This window comes from Miscanthus floridulus, chromosome 14 (assembly GCF_019320115.1).
Source record: "Miscanthus floridulus cultivar M001 chromosome 14, ASM1932011v1, whole genome shotgun sequence".
Classification (NCBI taxonomy): Eukaryota; Viridiplantae; Streptophyta; class Magnoliopsida; order Poales; family Poaceae; genus Miscanthus; species Miscanthus floridulus.
In genome coordinates, this window is record NC_089593.1 from 92,771,544 (window position 1) to 92,794,441 (window position 22,898).

At 43.9% G+C, this 22,898-nt stretch overlaps 1 long non-coding RNA gene across 3 annotated transcripts; it reads left to right on the forward strand.

The window, feature by feature from the left end:
- Positions 1 to 6,968: 6,968 nt before the first annotated feature.
- LOC136505756 (uncharacterized) lies at positions 6,969 to 10,842 on the forward strand. Of its 3 annotated transcripts, none has more exons than XR_010771304.1 (4): positions 6,969 to 7,539; positions 8,239 to 8,280; positions 8,499 to 8,585; positions 9,547 to 10,842. It is a non-coding gene; the product is annotated as an uncharacterized lncRNA (long non-coding RNA). The 3 variants fall into 3 exon arrangements; XR_010771305.1 differs by lacking the exon at positions 8,499 to 8,585 and having other exon boundaries at positions 9,547 to 9,939; positions 10,257 to 10,842; XR_010771303.1 differs by lacking the exon at positions 8,499 to 8,585.
- Positions 10,843 to 22,898: the final 12,056 nt, after the last annotated feature.

The following is a 22,898-nucleotide window of genomic DNA, read 5'->3' on the forward strand; positions in this document are numbered from 1 at the left end:
CCCTAATCGCCCTACATGTACCCCCTGCACTCGCTGCCACCCACCGAGCGCCATGGTTGTCGCCTAGCTATAAAAGTCGAGCCCTCGGTTCCCTAGCAGCCCTAGACCACCCCACCACCACCTGGTGGCAACACACGCATCACACTGAGCTAGAGAATAGGGTCGAGGAGTAGAAGGAAGGGAAGAACACCGCTATAGAGCCAATCGCCGTCGAAGAGCCGCTGCTGGAGTTGGAGGCGACACCCCAATCGACCACGCTGACTTTGCGGTTCTGCCTGCACTGCCCCGACTTGCCATGGCCTCGCCTCGCCACTGCACCGCTAGCCTATCTCCACCGCCACCATGGTGAGCCTCGCTGCCTTCCTCTGCTTCACCGTCATGTTCACGCCATGGCCGCCATCATGGTCTTCCAACCTAGGAGGCTCAAAGGCACCGCCTTTGGTCGTAGATCAGCACCACATGCACACACGCACCGATCCGAGCACTAGCCTAGCCTTGCTGAGCAATCAGGGCTTGAGAATACTAGTGCCTTGCATAAGCACCGAGCACGCTCGCCATGGCCAGAGTACCACCATGGCAGAGCCGTTCCATCCACGCCAGACCAATAGTGGTAGAGAACCTGCCTCGGTGAGCTTCACCTCACTAAGAGGCATGCCCTGCACTAGCCGATTGAAGGAGAATAGCCTCAGAGGATGTCAGTCACATCCACCATGTCGGAACCACCGTGCTTCCATGCTGATACTATGTCAAAGCCATTTTGGCCACCTTCGGCTGCCTCGCTCGTCGAGGAAGGGCCATCGACCTTCGTCGTGACCCCACGCACCTAGCAGTCTTATCGGTTGAAGGAAAAGCCCCACCTTTACCCTAGTCCGCCATAGCTGGGCACTCGCCAGAGTTCTACCACGCGTGTTGCCATGGAACGGACTCTGCCGTGCATTTTGGTTGCTGTCGTTGAGTCTTTTGGCTCACATGTGACCTCAATTGAGCGAAAGGAGCCACCTTTGGCTCCAATTAGGCTCGTAGCTGCTTCGTCGTGACCCGCCGTCGCTGCCATGCCACCACCACCGTGGCTAGCTTCACTTGAGCCCCCTGGGTTTCACTTGGTGCCCTAGCCGCGTTCGCCGGAGCACGAGGATGCTGAAGGACCCCCACCAGAGCCTTGTCGGAGCCCTAAGTTGCTCCGTCATCGTAACCATGCCACCGGGAGCCGCCGCAACACCATCAATGGCCCTTTTGAGCCCCAAGCTACCACCATTAGCCTCTCGTTGTGCTTGCCATGACCCTCGTAATGTCGCCGACCACCATAGCAGCCTCGTCAACCACCACAATGTGCAGCCGAGTAGGCTCGTCGCCGGTGAGAGAGCAACAGAGAAGGAGGGAGAGAGTAGCCGTGCCCCTACCGAGCCCCATGTGCCCATTCCACCATGAACCGAGAGAAGTAAAGGAGGAGTGGACGTAGTCCACCGAGGACCCTACGAGCGGTCCATGGACCCACCTGCGCGCGTCCACTGTGAGCCATGCCTATGAACCTAGCCCAGTAGCAGCCCATTCAGGCCACGTGGCTAGCCCCTATAGCTGACATGTGTCTAGGCCGGGCCAGCCAAACCTGGCCCAAATCTGGCCCATGACTGGCCCAGTGGGCCCGGTCTAGCCCAGTCAATGTTGACCATTGACCGGTCAATGCTAACCGTTGACCTGGCCCACCTATCTGCCTCTGTTGATCGTGGGTCCCACCTGTTAGTGACCGCGAGCGTCTCGACCAATCAGAAGCCACCACGTGTCAAGCCCAGGATTTTCCGAGTCTTTTTCTTTTTCAGAAAATGATTTAAACTTAGAAAATTCATCCGACCTTAGAAAAATATGAATCAAGTGCCCAAATTTTTCTAAAAATGAGCTCTATGTCATAGGCCTATGTTTTAGTGCATTTGGATCTTTTTGAATTATGTTGCTTCTTTGTGAATGTCTATAGGAGTCGCTTATCGTGACTATATGTCTCGTTTTCAGCCTCGGAGGAGCAGCAGCCTGAAGAGGAGGACTACGAGTACACAGAGGAGCTTGGAGATGACCAGTTTGCAGGTGCCACGTCCCACCCAACCTCGTAGAATCCCATTAGGCATGCAAATGTATAGTTGCTAGCGCTTTATTACATGTAAATAATGATGATAGGTTGCATGGTAGAATTGTTTGAAAGCCATTACCATGACTCAACCTTACCCCTACATACCCGCTGTTAGGTTAGACACATGCTTATCTTGCTTGCTACTTACTTTTACTATGCATTATATCTGCGATGTGATGCTGGTGGAAGATTGTGTTTGAATGGCTAAGGCACTTGGTGATGGTAATGGGATAATGGCTTGGGGAGATCTTGGCATGTGTCTTGGGTGTGTGGTGAGGGTCTAGTCGACCAGACATGATTCTACGATGAGTCTGTGGACAAGTCCTACTAGGGGAATGTGACCTGGGTATTCCTTATGTGAGGTACCTGTGGTGGGTACATGTGATGAGAGGAGATTTTGGGGAGGAGGCTTCAAGGGGCGAAACCCTAGAACAGAGGTGCCGTTGAGGCACGGGGTGTTGGTAACTCCCTTTGAGATGATGTCTTGTCTAGTCCCACTAAGGACTGGAATGTCAAGAGAACCGGTTCATAGAAACCTTTTCATACGCTCCACTCGCTCCTGATGGGTGGGAGACTGCCTGCCAACTAGCTAGGATGATGCCACTACTACTAGGTAGGGAGTTGATAAGTGTAGGGAGGTAAGGGCGCCTGGCCCACACTCTCCTAAGACAGCGTGGTGACCTTGGTGACCGATACTACGTCTCATAGTCTCAGCGTGCTGGTGGTCTCCGGGGTGCCCCAGGGCTGAGTGGTAGGGTGGCATCATACCTAATAGAAGGTAGCCTAGAATCAGTCTAGGCAGTGCACGTGCCGATGACGGTGATCTTGTGGTTACAGGTGTACACGCTCTACAAAGTTTGATCGATCTATACATATAGCCGAGTCCTCGGATATGGACACTCCTATGATATATGCTTTCCTTGATTAGTGAGTAGTGTATTCTTTTCTCCCCCCCCCTTGGGTTTTGGTTTGGATCCGGCTGTTAGCCGCTGAGGCAAGGCATGAGAGGGAGTCGTCCTTGCCACCTAGAGAGCAAGAGTGTGGTGAGATGTGTGGCTGAGTGTGGATGGGATGGATGGGTGGAATTGGGATTAAAACTTGAGAAACAATAATAATATTGATGAACTTGCTTAGGAAAACTATAGCCAAATAGTAGGCCTTTTTTCTCTACCCTTGCATACCACTTTCCATAAAGCAACCCAAAGCATAGGGTGGGAGCCAGTGGCCAATATAAATCATACTGATAATTATTTGACAAGTGACGAGCCTGAGTACGACTACGAGGGCGATGATTGGGAGGATTAGCAGTCTTGTTCTATGCCCAAGTTTGCCTATGAAGATGGAGTCTACGCCCGCTGTCATGCCTTCTGATGTTGTTCGAGATGCTATGTGCTCTGAGTGATTCCACCAAGTGGTGATGTAATAATGAGTAAACCTTTCTATTATACTCTTTAAGTCAGATATTCGATGTATGCACTGTGATATCGACTGAATATCAATAATGTGATGGCATGGCCTCCTGGGACTATCACATTATGGTTTGTATCTGTGGATTTCTCTTCGAGGAAATCATGGATCGTTTCACAAGGCAAGTATAGCATGGGACTATCCTTGCTACCTATACACATTTTAATCACCTACAATTCATATGCATGTGTCTAATCTTGTTACCCCAAAGGTTGATCTAGTTATTGTTACCATTATACCTTGTCACCTATGGGTTCACCTACATATGGGTAGTTTTGCTAGCGCTCAATTTAACTATACATGATCTGAATGATGACTAATGGCTTTATGCAACAAAGGTAAAACTTGCTTTTTAGCAACTTGAATATAGGGCGAGGGAGCTTCTGGATTTTATACATGATGCTCTTGGCCCTCCCTAAGGACTTATTTGTCGGCAAAAGCTAAGACTTACAGTACAACCGTAAGGGCTACATGACTCTGGTTTTAGTTCAGTAGAAGCACCTTTTCTAGTTTGTTAGTGGTTACCAAAAGGCGCAAAAGGGGCTTGTCGAGCTGGGTATAGTGCGGCCTCTGTTCCTAAGAGTACTTTTGCATGAGTGTGCCTTTCGAAAGGGGAGCTCTACATCCCCTTGCCAAGGAAACCTAGCGGCTACTAACTTGTTAGACGAACCTTTGAAAGACTTCATAGTGTATCCTGCCTACTCACCTTTGAAGTGTTAGGGGGTCGACGGGCCCTGGGCAAATGGGAATCACGACTCACGGGTAAAGATGTACAACCTCTGCAGAGTGTAAAAATATTATAACAGCCGTGCTCAGGGTCATGAGTGGCCCGAAAAACTCACAGAACAATGGAACTACTTATGTTGTTGATTAATTATGAGCTAAAATGTTGATTTATGATATGATCATGTGGTTCGATTGGGGATTAAGCATAACCTATTGATACTTAATGAATAAAACTATGACTTATTAAATGCTAATCGCAGTCAAACCGTATCATCATTTTTAGCTTCATAACCCCATGTTATCTTATTAAGTACGAGATGTACTTATGGTTGTTTATTTTTATTACTTGGATAAAAATCCCAGATGGGTAACAGATCGCAGTGGTTATGAGGATTTCTAGACTTATGGTCAACCAGTTGATGTCCCTGTGATATGGAGCTACCGCGAGAGTTATCTTTTTATTTCCGCTATGTTTATGTAAAGACTATGTGATGGATATTGTTCGTGATGTAATAAACACATGTGATGGTACTTTTGTAATTTATTGGCTTATGTGTGTGATGATCTCTGGGCGCACATAAGATTATGCATCCTATTTTATCCTTAAAATTGGTTGTGACAGATTTCAAGATCTAGGGTAGTGTAAATGCAGAAATGTTACCATGTGTGATACAATACTGATGTTCATGAAGTCATGCCACTACCAGAGTCTGGAATTACCTTCATGGAGTCATAAACTTTCCTTGGCGGTTGTAACATTTTCTTGGCCCTTTGACAAATTAATTAAGTATGGTCCTAATTTCCTTGGTGGCCAGCCTCTTAGGAAATCATCCTTGAGTGCCAAAACCTCCAAGGAAATTAATTTCCCTTATTTCCTATCCGGGAGTGAATTTGCTTGATGGCTTGTGGCCAAGGATCAGTTCCTTGGCGATTTTTGGCACTCAAGGCAATTCAGGATTGTGGTAGTGTGCTTACTATGTTGTCTCTAATAAATTCTGCTTGTAAAATGCATGATATTTAAGTTATCTTATGCAGATTGAACATGTCACGATGTTTAAAACATTTTACACTCACATGCTGCATGTTTAGTCATTTAACATCAGAATCCTTTTTAAACAGAATTAGGTTACTTGTAAAACAGAGTGAAACAAAAAAGCAATTCTAAAGTATCCAAAGGCAAAGCAGATAACTGCAAAATCTACAAAACAACCCTTCCGTAATGTATTTAGAAATTTAGAGCATAATTTATCCACAAATATTAAATGCAGATTCCGCAACCGGCTGAAGCTGCCATCCATGCTGATCTGCATAGAGGTGACACAACTGGTTTTAAATATGAACCAGCTGCGTTAGGATGACTTTCACGACAGTTTTGTCTCACAAACCAGTGATGGCTTTCACAACAGCTACTAAACAGAATCTTGCTTTTTTCAAATTAATTTCATTTTCTAAAGACGGCTTCAGGTTTATTTGAGTTTTCTGTATGTCAGCTCCCGAAGCATCCACTACTATTGAGAGGATTTGTACAGGCGGCTGGGAATAGGAGCCACGGCTATATTTCGAGAGGACAGCCTGCGGCAGCCCTCATTTTAAATGGATGTCACACAAAGAATACCGCTCTCGTTAAATGGCTGGCGGCAGCCCTCATGTGTCATACTCGCAGAGGACAGCCTGCTGGGCCCAAGGTTATTTATGTTGCTTTCATACTGATAGGCACGGCGGGTTATTCATGCTGCTTTGATGATTCACAGAAAGATTAGGAAGGCTAGGTGTGTGTAATATCTTTGAAAGCTTATTTCGGAAGGGTGGAATTGTTTTGGACATTTGGGAAGAAAGGATGCACGAGTGCAGGAATCATTTCAGAATCGCTTGTGTCTTGGGAGATTTCGTTGCTTAAAGCAAACTGAACAACAAGCTGTTGGGGATGGACAGGGTTCACTGAGACCGCATATATATATATATATAATTTCTTCAAGAAAGTCAAATTAAGATGCATGTGCACTAACCAATTCACACAATTATATATTATCATGCTAATGGTTGGCATTCCTGAGGATAACCAGTTTGTCTGCGGAAGAGCTGCATGCAGAGTCAGTGTTTAGAACACCATTGACACGCATGTACCTAGGTTGGCGCCCTGTTGGTCATGTCAACCAGTTTGTTTTGCTTCGAATGCATGCACACTCTCAGTTTAACAGTGTGCAGTTTTCCTTGGGAGCACAATTTGAGGTGAACCAAGCAAGTGCTTGGCAATATTTGAGAAGCGCAGTCTCTTTTTTTCATTTCTCCATTGCCTTACGCATGCAAAACATATAAATGCAAATGAATTTTGCGGGTACATGTCGGAATGCATTGTCAGTTATTCGGGACGAGCCCGCCAGTATTTAATGGTATTCAGTTGAATACCCAAATTTGTTAGAAAAAGTCATATATGTAGTGTATATACATGTATGTATATTGAAAAACAGCCAAACTAAATACTGTACAACAAATCAGCCCAAGAATAACATGCTCCTGCTCTTTTTGGTCCCCCGGTACCGGATGGCCCAATGGCCAAAATTCTCTGTCACACTCCCGCCCCGCACCCGCAAATCCCTCTCTCTCTATATATATCAGAAAATCGTTCACCGGCTGTTTCACCTCGCTCCCCTCGCGTAACCGACCGATAGTCACGCGCTCACCCCAAGCCGCCAGTCACGCCATCGCGTCGTTCCCTCGCGAAAGTCCCGCTCCACTGCTCCCGTCCAGCACAACGCACTCGCCAGTCTCATCCTCGACCCTGGGTCTCGATTACTCCTGATCTAGCAAGCGGCGGCGATTCCTAAACCCTAGCGCCGTCTCCAAGTGGCGGGCGGCGGCGACTCCCAAACCCGGGCCTGACAGCGCCGTCTCTGATTGACAGGTGGCCGGCGGACGGCGACGGCGACCGCGGCACGGGCGGACTCAGCGGCAGGGCACCAAAACCCTAGCGCCGTCTCCGAGTGGCCAGCGACCGGCTGACGGCGATGGCGACCGCTGCACGGGCGGACTCAGCGGCAGGGCGGCATCGATGGGACCAGCAGCGCGCCGCCAGGGCGGACTCAGCAGCAGGGACACTCGGCCGCTGGTCGGGGCGTCGCGTCGGGCGGAGCCGCGGAGGGCGGCAGGCCGGCAACACGCATCAGCTAGGCAAGTCCGTAGTCTGAGGCTTCGATTCCGAGCTGAACCCCGAGTTTGTCTGAACTTCTGTAAGTTCAAATTCAGACATTCAATCTCTATCTCTTGGCTTAGCTATTTCCTATTCAATTTGTTAGGAGTAGCAATTTGTGAATCGCACAATGCGTATTTGTCGGTATTCAGTAAATAAATTCCAAGCTCCTTGACCTGCAGTGCACGTAAAAGTAGTGCCAAGCAGGTTAACCAATTTGCTTTCTCAGCACTATACTGCAAATGTAAACACGACTTGTTTTGTTGTCGGATATACCTGAGTAAGGGATTTCCAATTGTTGTTTGCTAACTACTATATACACATCCTTTTTAACTGATATCTAGACCTTTGCATGCACAACACCATATCGAGCTCCCGTAGGTTGTACCAGTTCAATCCACAAGGGCGTTTATTAACTGAATCTCTATGTTGCTATGATTCTATATCTTTTTAGAGAATTATAATTTTTTGTCAAATTTTTACCTATTTTTCTATTTGAGCTATCTCAAAATTGATGTCATCAGCCATATGTAATATGTGCAAACTTAATCCTTTTGGGAGAATAATTTCATGAACCTGAGGTTTTTCTCCATTTATGTCTATGCATAATTCACTTATGTCTACATTATTTAGACAGTATGGAACGTTGAGGTTTTTTCCTCGCTTGTCTTGTTTATGCAGACTGACAAGTCCTTGATAATATTCACTTAATGTATTCTTCAATTTTTAATCTGTGCAGACCACTCTTCATAAATACAGATCTCTCTCAAGCTTTGTGCAGGTGTGTATTGAAACTTGACACTATTATATAAGCATCTTTCAAATTCTTGATATATGATCAGTCATATGAAAAGCTCAACCATCAGCGATAGGCTTAGCTCTTTTAATCATGATGCCTTTTCACTGAATATTCCTATTAACTGAATGTGTGTGTGTGACCTTCTAACTGAATGTATAAGTATGCCTCATCTTTCAGTAATCACAGCTTCATATATGTAGGACACACCTCTGGTTTAAGTTTCTTTTGTCAGAGTGCGGCATGGCTGTGCACAATCTTATTTAGGCTATGGTAGAGTCAAAAATTGAGTAAGTAATTTTATCCATTTGCCTGAGACTGCGCCTTTCTCATTCCTGTTTACAGACAGTTGAATCAGCTCTGCAAATTAACCTTCCCAATGAACTCTACTGTTATTGATTGTTTCATCTGAAGTTGATAATATGGCAAATTTGACATCCCTTGGTAAAAAATGGTATGATATGAATACCGATGAAAAAAAATTACATCAATGTTTTTATTCAGTTTGCAACATTCCAAAGGATTGCCCTGAATTCTGACAGAATGCGTGGGGAGTGAGTTGGGGTTTGGATTTGGATTCAGTACTGCTTTGGCAGATTGAGAATGATTTGCTGTTAACCAACTATCATTTGGATAGGGTTCTCATATTTTTGGCAATGCTGTGTTAGTCAAGTTGCCTTGACGCGGTCTGGAGCTGGGCAAATTTTTTTGCAGACATGTGGCTTCTCTCGGTATTTGTAGTGTTCAGGAACTTTGGACCATGGCGCTTTGGTGCAACTTTGGGCAACAAACGGGGGATTATTCTTTTGGACTAGAATGTGCGTTCGTATATGAGGTTGATTAATGAAGTATATTTTTGCCATTTTTGTATCCCTGGGTAGTTTGGGACAGGAAGAAAGGCACCTTTTAAGTGTCTGGTGCACTTTAAAACTGTGACTTTTCCTAATTATGAGTGACGAAACTAGGCAAAAAAACAAGGGATTATTCTTTTGGACTAATATGTGCGTTTGTATATCAGGTTGATTAGTGAAGTTTTTTGTTTGCCATTTTTGTTTCCCTGGGTAGTTTGGGACAGGAAGAAAGGCACCTTTTCAGTGTCTGGTGCACTTTAAAACTGTGACTTTTTCTAATTATGTGTGACGAAACTAGGCAAAAACGAGCTGTTTGTTGTTTTGGTCAAGTGAATTTTCAGTACTGCTTTTTCCATATTTTTGCTTTTTTGTACATCATACATACGATGCTTCCATGCAGAAGATGACGTAGTTTGGAAAGGATTGGCTATTACATGCTTCCATGCAGATCAAGATAAGTGTTGCAGCTATATAGACTGATTTGTTTTGAGGTCAAGTTGGACAAGGGTGATGGTGCTGAAAATTCACCAATTTATGAGTCAAACAACATCTCTGTTGAAGAAAGCTGTATCCTTTTGAACAGAATATTATGTATTTCTGCTAATATACTTTTGCAACTGTAATAAGTGTCTATTTTTCTGAAGATTCATTTGTTTCCATCGAATCCTGTTAACTATACTCACATAAGAAGCGTAGACTCTTATATGTTTCCATTCAGTTGTTTCTACTATGAGGATATGGGGGAGTAGAGATAAAGGAATCCCTTATTCAGAAATTCGGTCATGCCCAACAGGTAGCTCCGCAAATACCGGTTCTTTTGGTACATAGGAGTACATGTCAATCACTTTAAAGATCATATTAGTTCGCCGATCCTTCTTACAAATTTATATCTCCTTTATGATGAAACAACGTCTTACTAACAATGTTCTCATCCTCTAATCAGTTTCTCTGAAATTATATTACATAGAAGTAGCAACAAGCATGTGATCTTCTACAGAGTTTATTTCATAATTTCTAAATGGACTGACGTAGCCAGTAAACTGACCCCCTTCCTACTTGAAACATGGTCTTTGCTAATGACTGACTAGATACTTCGTTGCCACTTGCCAGGCAGAGGTAGCATTACCTCCCTCTACTATTTTTCATTGCTCCAGTTAATGATTGATGAGAGGCTTCCCTGCTGGATCAAAGATTCATGAAGTGAACTTTAAGTTAGATATTGTTACATATGGGTTGTGCATATGCTGTATTCTGTATAAAAATAATCACCATTTGTTTTTGGTGCCTTGATCAGGCATGGTGAGTTAGCGCTGGTGTGGAAGCCATCACAACTAGCTTGGGGCAATCCAATACAAATTCCATTTACTTTAGTAGTTGAGATCATTATACGTGCATGCAAAAGCAATTTAAAGTAATTTCAGGTGAGACTAAATTTGTGAACTTAGTAGGAATTGGCACATTTATTATGTGACATGAATTTATTTAGAGTAAAATACACCGGAGGTCCATTAACTTTCGGTGAAGTGTCATCTAGGTCCATCAACATTGAAATTGCATTTTTGGGTCCATTAACTTTCGTTTTGTGTCATCTAGGTCCATCAACTTTGACTCTTGCATTTTTTTGTCCATAAACTTGCGTCGGCTTTTTGTCCATGAACTTTTAAAATGGTTCACTGCAGGTCCACGCATGCTTGAAGTTAGCTAAATTTTCTTATAATAACAGCTACCAAGAGAGCATCCGCATGGCACCATTTGAAGCTCTATATGGGCAGAAGTGTACAACGCCACTGAACTGGGTTGAAGTAGGAGACCGTGGGTACTTTGGGCCTGAATTCATAAAAGAGGCTCGAGAGAAAGTAAGCATTATTCGAAGCCACTTGAAGGCAGCTCAGAACCGACAAAAGGCTTATACTGACAAGCGAAGAAGACCTTTGGAGTTTGCAGCTGGGGATTATGTGTATCTCAAAGTATCTCCTATGAGAGGGGTGCATCGGTTTGGTGTCCATGGCAAGCTAGCCCCTCGGTATGTGGGTCCGTACAAGGTTCTGGAGCAGTGTGGTCCAGTTGCTTATCGTCTCCAGCTGCCTGATATTTTATCTACAGTACATAATGTGTTTCACGTCTCATAATTGAAGAAATGTCTGCGGGTTCCTGATGAAGCTGTGGAAATTGAAGAGCTCCCCCTCCAGCCAGATTTGACTTATGTGGAGCACCCTATCAAAATCTTGGATGAGAAGGAGAGAGTGACTAGGAACAGAGTAGTAAAGTTCTACAAGGCGCAGTGGCAAAACCATTCAGAGGACGAAGCCACGTGGGAACAAAAGAGTTACCTATTGAAGCATTACCCCCACCTCCTCTCTAGTTCTGATAGTTAGTTGCTGCGTCGAAATGTATTTCCCTATCTCTTTCTCACACTAGACACATGAAATCTCGGGTCGAGATTTTGTTTTAGGGGGTAGATTTGTAACACCCTCGGTGTTACGCCTTAATCAAAACACTAAACCATGTTATGAGCATCATGTGTATGTATTATTGCATGTGGTAAAATGAAAAATTAAATTTTATTGCACTAATTCTCATTTTTGAGCTCTAATTTATTCCTTGTCCAAGTATTCTCCCGCAACCCAAATCACTTTCATTCATCCTGATCCAACTCCAGCTCTTATTATTCTTCTCCTCAATTTCCCATGCGCGCACTCGGCACTCGCAAGCCCGCGAAGCACGCTTCAGTATATTTTTTGGCAAGACACAGTGCTTTTACTTTATCGTGTCAAGCAAGTCAAGTTGGCAGCAAACGAAGATGACCGACCGCAACAGCTCATAGAAATTCGCGTGTCATCCATTATTTCTTGACCCACACTAATGTACCCAAATAACATTTACTAGGATCCACCCGGTCATCACGTCCAACAAGCGTCGTGAAGTCCAAGTTGCCCTTCCAGCACGTCATCTCTCTCCACGTGAGAGCTCCATAGCCACAAAGTCAAATGACAAATTATTGTCATTCACTAATTATTAGCATACCACTTGGCAAGAATTATATCTCCATCAATCTCACGACGCGCCACTGTCCTCCCTCGTTGTTTTAATCACCCCGCCTTTACTTCGCTTGCTAATCGCCTTGTAAAATTATCAGCGCACGTCGCGCTGCCGCTGCCATAGTGTGTCGCACACGCTACGCATTAATATCACTCACAAGCTCGGCCCGCTGAGCACTCCGCTTGCTCGCTGCTCAGTTGCTTTGCAAATGAAGGGCAGACACATTTTCCACACGGCAGCACTGTAGCTTCGTAGAAAACACTGCTCACCGCAGAAACACTGTTCATCGATCACCACGTCGTGCACCCGCAGCTGCTTTTGACCTGTGGTCTCCTCCTCCATTGATTCCTTGACCTGCAGGAATGAACCAGCACCTTTCCCTCTCATAATCATGGAAAGTCTAGTCCACTACCCGTCCAACACGTTATGTGATCAGCACCAGCACTCCCTTCATCACGTCAATTTAATTTTCGGATTCAATTAACAGCCCACCTTGTAAAAGCCATATCTCCCTCATACGAACTCCGATTCCATTGATTCTTTTTCCTAAATTCATCTAAAATCATGCCCTACCAGTCTAGGTCCACGGTCTACTGCACATCAAATTCGTCTATCAACATTGAAGTCTCAAGTACAAGGCACACTGCGGCATGCTTCTCCAGTTCATTCACAGTAGTCATGCCTAACCTTCTCGCCGTCCTCCTTTTCCTCCTCTTGCTTAATTCCATTCCCGCGTCTCCTGCATTTAAAAGGACACGCCGAGCCGCCGAGCTGTTCCGCTCCACTGATCATTCACTTCTCTCAAATCAAGTAACCAGCATCTCACATCCAATTCACCGCTTCATGTTCTACCATTTCTAAGAACACGCAAAGGTGCGAATAGATCAGTTGGTTAATCAAGCTAATTGGCCTCCTTTAATAATATCATTTTCTTCATCTCTAGAGCTCATTTAAATTTATTTATTTATTGTGTAATAAATTTTGTTAGATTCCTAAATTCATGATCTATTTGTAAGTGTATTTAGTTCATACAGTTCAGTGATACCTTTAGGCTTACTTTATTATTTTGAAATGCTTATTATCATTATGGTTATTTAGAGAATGGATTTTTGTGATGCATTGGTAGAAGTGCTAGCCCTAAAAATTTACAGTAGGCTCATGATAATATTAGATGCTCTCTGTAATTTTTGTAGCCTTAGAATAGGTTGATAAATGTGGAAACTAGTGCTCCTTGTTTTATCGTATATATAGTAAATTGATATTAACAATAAGGATGCCTTTAGTTGCTAAGATAATATATGAAATGTTTCATACCTGTTTAGTGGGAATAATACGTAACTTAGCGTATTAGTCATTAGAGTTAGCTTAGTAGCTTGGTAGATGTATTCTTATTTTAAGAGTTGCTGTTGCTGTATTACTAAGCATTGCATCATCATCACTGCATGCATATAGAGAATGAGCCACTGGAGAGAGTGACCTTCAGCGAGCAGGAGTACGACGAAGTCGTCGAAGAGTACGAGGAGGAGATCCTCATGTAGGAGGATGTTCCGGAGCCGCCCGTCACTGACTTTGCTAACACCGCGCCTGCCCAAGGCAAGCCCTGGTGCATAACCCTTATTTTTACTGATCACTGAATATGTATATGATGTGCATTTATGTTACAGGTATTTTATGAAAACTACATGCATAAATATATCTACCTATGAGTCCTACTAGTACAAGTCGAGTAGCTGCTATGCTCAGGATATCGGTAGCATGAGTAACCTACCGTTACTCGCAAATAGGTGATAAATATGATCACTCATGATAAGATGGTGGAAAGGAAAATGGTGACCGGGCAGGGATATGGTTGGGTTCTGGTGGGTGTAAATGGTTGTGTCCTACGGCCAACAGGGCATAGCTCGGTTCCACTTTTTTCCTGTCTATGTCAATTAAGGACCGGTCGTTGCATATGGCTCTAGGCAAGTGACAGATCTATTATCCCGAGCACATACTTGAGTATGGGCGCATAGAAGATTTGTTGCTCTCTTATCGCGGATCCGGCTCTTTCCGGACCGACTAATTGGAGGCGGAGATGGTGGAGGTCCTTGCACCACACCGAGTCCCGGACTCAGGAGTGAGGGCTTGGAGTCCAAGGTTGGACGGGGACCTGGACACCCGGGACAGGAGAGTGATGGGTTAGTCCTACTTGTGCCTAGGGTACAAGTAGGGCGTGTGTCTTTAGGGCACCTAGCTGGGCACATTGATTCATGAATCGCCGGGAAATCCGGTATGGCTTGTGTGCGGTTTAGCACCGTAGTAAGAACTAAAAGTTGAAAGGAGAAGAAATGGAACTGATTGCTCAACCCTTGCTTGAAAGTAGAACATGTGCTTATATAGACTGGCTAGATGATGACTTAATGCGGCTGATAATAATAACATAAATAAGGACTCACTATTAGTATTGCTTTTTGCTAAAATAAACCAGCAAACCATAAAGCTTCTCATATTCCTTGGAGTCGGGAAATTATTCCCACTAGTCGGATAAGTCTTGCGAGTACATTGTGTACTCAGGGTTTATTTACCCCTGTTGCAGGTGATGCATGAGAAGTACATTTGTGTGGAGGATTCTTCTGGTGGGCTCAGACGTATCCTCGTTCTTATCGCTAGATGTTTATTTTAAATTCCGCTGTTTATCATTCCGCACTCTGATATTTGGTATTGTAATAATGTACTTTTAAGAAACTCTGATGTATGAAATGGACAAGTATTGTAACTCGTTCTCATTATTGGATCCTTGGGAAAAATATGGATCTTTTGGGTTCTCCCGTGGGGTGTGCCCGACAGATACCGCCCGCTGTAGCTTGCTTTTGGGGTGCTTAGTGTCTGGTGGAAGATGAGCACCTCCGTAAGCGTGTTATTTCAGGCGGTTCTGCCACATCCAGACTATATAAGAAGAGGCAGGGGTCCCCTAGCGGATAGGCTACATCAAGCTACTTGGTTGTCCAGATCAATACAATACACCAAAGACACAGGACGTAGGGTATTACGTCGATCAGACGGCCCGAACTTGTCTAAATCGCTGTCTCTACGTCTTGTGTCACCATCTGGTTCCTGATTACGTGCACCCCCACTGACAAATCTACCATCGCAGGATACCCCTCGGTGGACTGCCGAGCATATTCTGTCGACAGCGATCACCAAGAGTAACAAGCACGAACTCTCACTTGACCACAACAAGCCTAATGAGAAGGGTGGATACACACTTTGCTACTCTTAATCTCATTAATGAGGGCTCTCTTTGGGATTCTCAAATCTCAATCACCTCACTAGGACCTTGCTCTTCTTGGCACTCTCAAGGATGTTTTCTCAACTGTTGAAATGAGCAAAAGTACCCCCACACACGAATGGAGGAAGTATTTATAACATGTGCTGAAAAACGAACCGTTATGTGCCTCTGCGGGGTGACCGGACGTGCCGATCAGTTCACCCCGAACTACAGTGTTTACAGTTTGACCGGACGCTAGCCAGCGTCCGGTCAGCACTGACCGGACGCTTCTGGTCATGATTTTCTCTCTCTGGAACCTTACTGGAGTCGACTGGACGCTGGCCCTCAGCGTCCGGTCACTTGACTTCCCAGTGTCCAGTCACACCAGACGAAAACACCTCGGTCAAATGAACTGACCGGACCCTGAGCCAGCGTCCGGTCACACCGGAGCCTTCGTCCGGTCAGTATTTGACCCTCTATTCACTTTCAACTCTCGAACGTACGTGAATGAAGTTTGCTCCATTGGATCTAAGAGCTATTTTGGAGCTACCTAGTGCTAGATTTAGCAAGTGTGCACCACACCTAACTCACTAGACTCATCTAGATCAAGCTACCCATCCATACCCCCCTTAATAGTATGGCCAAAGGAAAAACAAAGTTCTAAACTACTCTAAGTGTCTCTTCAACTCCAAACGACACTTAGAACTAGTCCATCCTTAACCTTGTCGTACATCCTTTGGAAACCGAAACGATTTCCATCGTAGGGGCATGACCACCATGATTGCCCAATCGATCTCCATTACCGTGACCTAACTCAATTGCCTCTACAAAACATACGCTAGTCATAGTAATCACGTATTGTCATTAATCACCAAAACCCAACTAGAGGCCTAGATGCTTTCATCGTCGCATACCAATTCCATGTACCATTTTTTGAAACACAGAAGTTGGTAAGGACTTAGTAAATAGGTCAGCGAGATTATCACATGACTGGATTTGTAGGATGTTTATTTCCCCGCTTTCTTGTAACTTATGGGGATAAAATAGCTTAGGGGCAATGTCCTTAGCGACATTACTCTTTATATAACCTATTTGCATCTATGTAACATAAGCGAAATTATCTTCATAGATAATTGTAGGTGATTTAATCGAACCAATACCACATGCCTATTGTATATGGTTAATCATTCTGTGAAGTCATACACATTCATGTGATGCCTCGTATAGAGCAATAATTTCAGAATGATTAGTAGAGGTCGCCGTCAGAGTCTGTTTAGAAGACTTCATGAAATAGTTGTACCTCCATGTAAGAATACAAATCCAGTTTGGGATGGGGACCAGATAAGTAACCAGCATCCGTGTATTCAATCATATTGGGATCATGATTTTTCTTAAAGAATAAACCAAGATCTTTTGTGTCACTAAGATATCTGAGGATATGCTTCGCTCCCATCTAATGACGGTGAGTTGGATTTGCACTATGTCTAACAAGTATGTTCACTGCAAATGCGATATCAGGCCTGGTGCAATTTGCAAGATACATAAGTGCTCCAATGACACTAAGATGTGGAACCTTGGTCCCAATATCTTTTCTACAATATCTCGTGGTCTAAATGGATCTTTCTCTATTTCTAAAGAACAAATAACCATCGAGGTTTTGTTATGATATGATTTGCCTATATTGAATTTCTCCAATATTTTCTGGATATAGCACTAGTAGAAAACAGACCTTTTGTCTCGGCACCATTTTCGGAGTTACTCCCGGCATTTTTTGAACCCGAGAGTGAAGGAGATTTAATCCCGGCTATACCCTCGAGCCGGGAGTAAAGGTCGCTGCCCAACGCTGCTGGCTCGGCAGGCAAACCTTTAGTCCCGGTTAGAGGCTATAACCGGGACTAAAGATCGACATTTAGTCCCGGCTAGAGCCACTAACCGGGACTAAATGTTTAGTCCCGGCCGGAGGCTTTAGACGGGAATAAATATTGCTCTTTGTTCCTGGTTATAACCCCTAACCGGGAATAAAGCTTCCGCCAGTAGTCATTAAAATAAACAAATAGTTTTAGTTTATTAGTTTCATTTATATTCTTTTCTTAAGTATACTTTGTTTTTTAGAGTCTTTTGTTGAAAAAATAGTTTTAGATTTTAGGGGAAAATATAATTTTCACACATAAGTTTTTAAGTTTTATTTTACCGTATTTCGACGCAAAATTCTAGTGTTTTCAATCTATAATTCACCGTATTTCATCTCACGTGGCACAAAGAAAATTGTAATAATAAAAATAATTATCAGAAAAACCTAACATCTTGTGTGGGCCTATATTTTGGGGGTAAATGACTGCCAAAAAAATTTCACGCCATTTCGACATAGGTGGAGTCGACGTGCTTCACAGAGATATATAGAACCTTTCGTCGAACCCTATATATACACCTAAGTTCTCTGGGATTCTGAGGTCCATGTGCTTTCTAGTGCTGGATTGGTCTCAAACTTTTTCTCAAGACTGCAAATGCCCTGTGTGAAGCCACCACCAAGTTCGAGATTTTTCTGAGCTGGTTTGGTGCTTTTTGCACTTTAATTGAATTTCCGCGCGAATTCACCGATTAATTATACGTTGAACTGAGTCCACCCCCGAAAAGATCTGGAATGGTGCCAAACTTTGCCAAATGGTCTCTTGTGCCCTAGGAGACAAATATTTGTGGAGGTTGACCCAAAATTATATTGTTTTGAATATGTAATTCGCCGTATTTCGTCTCACGCGGCACAAAGAAAAATGTAATAATAAAAATAATTATCAGAAAACCTAACATCTTGTGTGGGCCCATATTTTGGGTGTAAATGACTACCAAAAAAATTTCATGCCATTTCGACATAGGCGGAGTCGACGTGCTTCACAGAGGTATATAGAACCTTTCGTCGAACCCTATCTATACACCTAGGTTCTCTGGGATTCTGAGGTCCATGTGCTTTCTAGTGCCGGATTGGGCTGAAACTTTTTCTCAAGACTTCAAATGCCTTATGTATAGCCACCACCAAGTTCGAGATTTTTCTGAGCTGGTTTGGTGCTTTTTGCACTTTAATTGAATTTCCGCGCGAATTCACCGATTAATTATACGTTGAACTGGGTCTACCCCTAAATGATCCGGAATGGTGCCAAACTTTGCCAAATGGTCTCTTGTGCCCTAGGAGACAAATATTTGTGGAGATTGATGCAAAATTATATTGTTTTGAATATGTAATTCGCCGTATTTCGTCTCACGCGGCACAAAGAAAAATGTAATAATAAAAATAATTATCAGAAAAATCTAAGATCCTGTGTGGGGCCATATTTTGGGTGTAAATGACTGCCAAAAAAAATTTCAAGCCATTTCGACACAGGCGGAGTCGACGTGCTTCACAGAGGTATATAGAACCTTTCGTCGAACCCTATCTATACACCTAGGTTCTCTGGGATTCTGAGGTCCACATGCTTTCTAGTGCTGGATTAGGCTGAAACTTTTTCTCAAGACTTCAAATGCCTTATGTATAGCCACCACCAAGTTTGAGATTTTTCTGAGGTGGTTTGGTACTTTTTTCACTTTAATTGAATTTCCGCTCGAACTCACCGATTAATTATACATTGAACTGGGTCCACCCCCTAAATGATCCGGAATGGTGCCAAACTTTGCCAAATGGTCTATTGTGCCCTAGGAGACAAATATTTGTGGAGGTTGATGCAAAATTATATTGTTTTCAATATGTAATTCACCGTATTTCGTCTCACGCGGCACAAAGAAAAATTTAATAATAAAAATAATTATCAGAAAAATCTAAGATCTTGTGTGGGGCCATATTTTGGGTGTAAATGACTGCCAAAAAAATTTCAAGCCGTATTGTGGAGGCTGATTGATGCACTAAAATCCCTAAAGGACGATGCTCAAGTTGTAAGCCTAGGCAATATTTGGTCTTACCCAAATCCTCTATCTCAAATCCACATGATGGAAATTGTATCTTAAATGATTGCATAATTATTTCTGTATCATGATGATATCAAAATAACCAATATACACAATCATGCTTAATTATACACAATGTATGTTGCGATGTGTATTTGGATTCAGAATATGAAGTCCATTGGGACTTATACGTCCGAATCTATCAAATTCATTTGATTTGCCCCTCCCCCATGCCAGCTAATCCTCCCATCTACCCTGCAACATCTGACCATACTGATGTTATGGAGCATGTAACCTGTTGTTGGATAGAGGGGCAAAGAATAGAAAGACACTGTGAGCTAGCTTTTCCTGTTACTAAAGTTGTCCAATACCTCCTGGTACTTCCCATGCGTAGCTAAACACGACTTGGATCCAGCGACCTGCACTGAAGCCAGTTGCGTGGCTTGCATGCAACCCTGCTCATTCTGTCCAATGGTTTGTGTGGTGGGAATTATACATTTTAGTGATTGATGAACTAGGGTGTTTAGACATCGAGAGAAGTTGAGGAAAGTTTTGGTTTACACACAGTTTGGTTTTCTATCAGATGCAGCAACATAATCACTGCACGTTGTCCTTTTTATGCTCCTCACACATATGGTGGTGGTGGCAGCCTCCACTCTTCATATATGCATGACGGGCTGACTGGCTGAGGCACAGGCTCAGGCTCCGGCTTATCGTTAACGACTCCAGAGTGACCGATATAAACAAAGCACATCGCATTTATCTCCATTAGGTCTGGTCCTTAGTATGACCCGTCAATTATAAAGAGTAAAAAGTAACAGATGGTAACAAAGCTCGTGACAACATGTTCAATTGACGTATCTGACCTTAGCAAATCACTTCTAGTTTAATAAAAGAGTGATGGGCTTCAGTCGTCCTCCTGCGTTTTTACTCGACGCTGTTATTAAGAAGCTTTTCGTGCTCTCATGTCCCATATGTGAACACAGACGTAGCACCAGTAGATCATGAGCTAAATTCAGGTTAATTAGTAAGCTACCGTATACTTCCTTGTGCACACACGCTCTCAGTTTGAGCAACAAAAGTGCATTTGGCTTAACCAGTATGGTAGGGCTTCTAGCCCCTCCTGATTCTTCAAAAAAAGCACATTTGGCAAAAATTGACAAATGCAGTCTATTTGTCTTGTGCTTCTTATTTTGATTTTCCATCGTATTACTACAAAACACGTAATTGGTTGTTAATTAGGTCATTGCCAACAAACCGGTGTAACCGACAGCAGAGGATTGGAAACGAAAAAAAAAACTCGGTGACCATGCAACAAAAGGGACATGGTTCACAAGGGCAGCGACAGTGCGTTTCACGAGCGATCGAGCAAGGTAACAAACTAATCGCCACTGACCAGTTAACATCACAAAACAGCTAATTTCGTGGTGTTTTTTTGCTGTGATTTGGTGTGGGAATGGAGGCCCAAATCCTCCTTTTGTCCTCCGGGATTCAGCATTCTAGCCTGTGATTTTTGTTCTTCACTGTGCTGTGTTTTTCGTTTCTGGGAAAGTTTTGCGTTCTTGGTTGTGTTGTGATCTGAAATTAACGAAATTTGAGCCATGATTCTTCTGGGAGAGCTCACCAACGTTGTTTTGGGGCGAGTTGTTTTTGATTTGGCTCGGATTTCGTTGATTTGTTCGTCGGTGTCCTGTTCGCCGTTGATTTGGTGGCGCAGACACATGGGTTCAGGCTGCAGCGCTACCAGAGCCGGCGCTCGTCCTGTCCGCCTGGAGCCCCGTCGCCCAGCGCCCCCTCCTGTTGGCCAGCTCGGTCGAGTTCCGGTTAGTAGCGCTCGGCCTCGTTCTGTGCGTTCTTCGCTGCTCTTCTGCACAAGACCGATTGCAGCCCCACCGGTGCGGCTTCCTATTTCTTCGTTCTGTGCGTGATTGAAGGAGTCGGACTCCAGGGGCAGCAGGTCCGCTTCTTGGCTGCTTGGTCCGACTGCAGCTTGCTCGATCTCCTCTCTCAGTTCTGCAGTTCGCTCTTGGTCTCCAGTCTGATTGGTCCATCTCCTTGGCCAATTTGGTTCGATCCCAGCTGCTTCTTTTCTGGTTTCTTGCCTTGCCGCTAGCGGCAGCTGTGCTGCTCGTCTTGTGCCAGTATCATGAGTCCGTGTGTAAATGGAAATCAAGCTTTCAGAGATGTCACTTTCAAGCAATAGTAGAACAATCATTACTCCCTAAGTAGTGATTGGCTGTCTCCAGCTTTGTCTGATTTTCTTGCAGTTGGCGCAGGGGCAGCAGTGAGCAGACCTACCGTGTGCTCTCTTTCTGTGTTGTTCAGGCCCAACATTTGCAGGCAAATTTCCGGCCCTGAATTTTGTTTCGTGTGCGGTTTCTTCATTTGAGCTCCGAATCATGTTCCGACTGTTGCGTTGGCTTTCTACCATTCCGAGTAATCTCTCTAGGTACTCTCGTCACTAGTTGGTTTGGGTATTTAGTTTTGGGAACACGTTGACGGTGATTTTAGGACAGCGGCCAAATGTTTCGCAAGAAATTTGAGGCTCCCAATCAACTCCCCTATGGTAGCCGTTTTTGGTCCTTCATTGATACAAGATCCACAGGGACAAATTAAATTGACAATACAAATAATGAGTTAATGACCATAGGCCTTTCACGACATGTGACTTCCATGTTTCCTTGTCAATAAGCGAGGGACCTATGCAAAAAGTAACCGGCTCCAGTTTCTTTGCACCCATGCTCTCAATTTCCCCAAGCACTTTATGGATTTCTCCTTCTCTGGCCGGCTTGGCACAGAGTATTGCACGAACCCATGTTTTCTGATCTTAAGCACTAGAGGTCGAGCTACCAATAGTAGCAGACATTATGCATGTCTGCAATGGAGCAAACCTCTGAATTTTGAAAGTGAAGGTTTCAATCCCGCTTAGCAGAACAAACCCTGAGAACGAGTAGGTGCTCTAAATTTTTGAGCCAAGGAGTTAGTGAACGCAGTAGAGCTCAGATGTTAGTAATACAATCTTCATTTATCCTGTCACCATGTGGTTAGAGTCTTAAGACAAAAACAACATCATTGTCTTTGATGACACCAGTTAGTTTGCTGATGTTATTGAGGCAACAGTTTTGGTATTTTCTTTTTCATTAACCTCATGGGTTCCACAAATGAAGCTTATATTTATGCACTGCAGTGAAACCCTAAGATGAAGCATTGCTGCTACATGTAAGTGAAATCATAGTTTGAAACCTTGGTACTCTCTGTGGCTAATCTTAGGATGAAAACAAAAATGTTGACCTGCTCTGCTATCAGTTCAAGTCACCGATGTAGCTCCCGACCCAAAGGCTACCAAAAAAAAACTGTGCCAGCTCAACCGGTTGTTGTTGTAGTTCAGGATATCCTGTTGCTTCCCATGCCTAGTACTAGTAGCAACCAAGACTTGATCTACACCAATGGAGGTCTAGATTGTTAGGACAGGGAGAAACAAGAAAGAGATTTGTGGCACATAATGTACAGCTGCATGACAAAGTAAAATAGGTGGA